The sequence below is a fragment of the Chiloscyllium plagiosum genome, unplaced genomic scaffold (assembly GCF_004010195.1).
Source record: "Chiloscyllium plagiosum isolate BGI_BamShark_2017 unplaced genomic scaffold, ASM401019v2 scaf_7375, whole genome shotgun sequence".
Taxonomy (NCBI): domain Eukaryota; kingdom Metazoa; phylum Chordata; class Chondrichthyes; order Orectolobiformes; family Hemiscylliidae; genus Chiloscyllium; species Chiloscyllium plagiosum.
This window is the reverse complement of record NW_025212103.1, coordinates 1-2,329: the sequence shown is the minus strand read 5'-3', so window position 1 is coordinate 2,329 and position 2,329 is coordinate 1.

Here is a 2,329-nt window from a genome sequence, read left to right as displayed (position 1 = left end):
TAAACTGTGTTATCTGGCATTTGATTATCTAAACAAAATACTGCCGCCTGTGTCCTCTGGATAATCGAGGTCCGTCTGTATCTACTGCCTTTCCAGAGGGAAGTGGCCGTGGGTCTGGAAGGTTCTGTCTGAGCTCCTTTGGTGAATTTCTGCAGTCGATCTTGTAGATAGACACACCGGTGTTACTGAGCGTCAGTGGTAGAGGGAGTAGTGTCAATCAAGCAGGTACTGGGTGGCACAGAGCCTCCTGAGTGTTGTTGGAGCTGCCCCCATCCAGGGCAAGTGGGGGTTATCCCATCACCCCCCCGACTTGTGCCTTGTCGATGGTGGATAGACTTTGGGGTGTCAGGAGGTGAGTTGGTTGGTGCAGTATCCCTCGACTCTGACCTGCTCTTGTAGACAGTGTGTTTATGTGGTGAGTCCAGTTGAGTTTCTGGTCAATGGTAGCCCCCAGGATGCTGATAGTGGGGGATCTGGTGATGGTAACACAGTTGAATGTCAATGAGCAGTGATTAGATTATCTTTTATTGGAGATGGTCCTAGCCTGGCATGTGCTGAAAATGTGTTGCTGGAAAAGTGCAGCAGGTCAGGCAGCATCCAAGGAACAGGAGAATCGACGTTTCGGGCATAAGCCCTTCTTCAGGAATGTGTGTGGCGTGAATATTACTTGCCACTTGGCAGCCCAAGCCTGGGTATTTGTCCAGACCTTGTTGCATTTGAACATGGACTGTGTCAGTGTCTGAGGAGTGACAAATGGTGCTGAACAGGGTTGTTTTTCCCTTGTTCCCATTGATTGCAGTTTTGCTCAGGCTCCTCGCTGCCACCCTTGGTCTAATGCAGCCTCGATGTCGAGAGTTGGCATCAAGAAGCCTGAGCAAGAGGCTCCTCTTCAATCCAATTTGTTTGTCCATGTTTGACCCAAGACTGTAATGTGGTCCCGACCGGGGTGACCCTGTTAGAACCCAAACTCTGTGTTAGTGAGCAGGAACTGCTTGGTAGCCCTGTCACTGACCCCTTCCACCACTTTACTGATGATCGAGAGTAGACAGATGGGGTGGTAATTGGCCCGGTTAGATTTATCCTGGTTTTCAATGTTCAGGACATACCTGGGCAATTTTCCATAATGTCGGGTAGATGCCAGAGTTGTAACTGTCCTGGATCAGCTTGGCCAGGGGAGCAGCACGTTCACAACAATTGCTGGAGTGTTGTCAAAGCCTTTGCAGTATCCAGTGTCTCCAAACATTTCTTGATATCATGTGGAGTGAATCACATTGGCTGAAGGCTGGTATCTGAGATGCTGGGGACCTCTGGAGGAGGCTATTAATCAGACTCGAGAGCTGCTCACTGGTGTATTAGTGCTTGGGTCGGGTACTGATGTGTTTGGAATGTAATGATGCAGCAAGATATTGAAGATGGACCGTGTCACTGTGGAGTTATATGAAGGTTATTGTGAACAATCACGTCCACTGTTTCAATGTGACAATCACATTCTCCAGAAATCTGAAAAGCTTTTGATTTGACACTGACTGTTGACATTAATGTCCTCGTTGTTCTTGCCGTGGGTTATTATGGTACTTGCCATAGCATTTAGCAAGACAAACTGACAGCCTGGGAGGACACCATCTAGCCTTGTGCTCCGCGTGTTCATTCCTCACAACCCCGCAATATTAACAGCACAATGCTGTCACAGGATACATTTGCCAAAATTATTTATCCCAAAGAGGGATTTTATCCAGCAGGAATGAATAATAGAAAACAACTGCCCTTATCTCTGAATCCAGTGTCCAGTGCACCTTCCTGGTAACCACTGGGGAAAGCACTCAGTTCCTCTCAGTGCCTTTAGCTCCTGTCGTTTCCTCAGTTGCAGCCACATCCAGATTACTCCTTGTGCTGTCGCTGTGGGTGACCTCAACACTATCTCCTGGAATTAATTAAACAGGTGACTGCAGGCCATGGCTCGTGTGGCAGATTCAACATCTTGTTGCTGGCCTTTTTCAAACATCTTCACACTAACCCAGTACCTGTGATGACATGAATGTTATTAAATGTTAGACACGAGGTTCTGGACTCAGGGTGGGCTGGGGGGCTAACTGGGTGGGTTGCTGGCTTTCCATTCTGGGTTCAGACATGTTCAGGGGTGCAGCTCAGTTCTATGTTGTTGCAGTTTTGCTTGCATTATGCTGTTATGCTGGTTTGCCTGCCTGAGTGAATAAGCCATGGGGTCGCGAAGCCTCTTGTGATTGTTATTAAGCTTCAGGCTCTCTGTTGAATGGTTGGAGTTATTTCTGTACCATGATTGTATTTTTACAGAACCCCATTAAGAGCATGT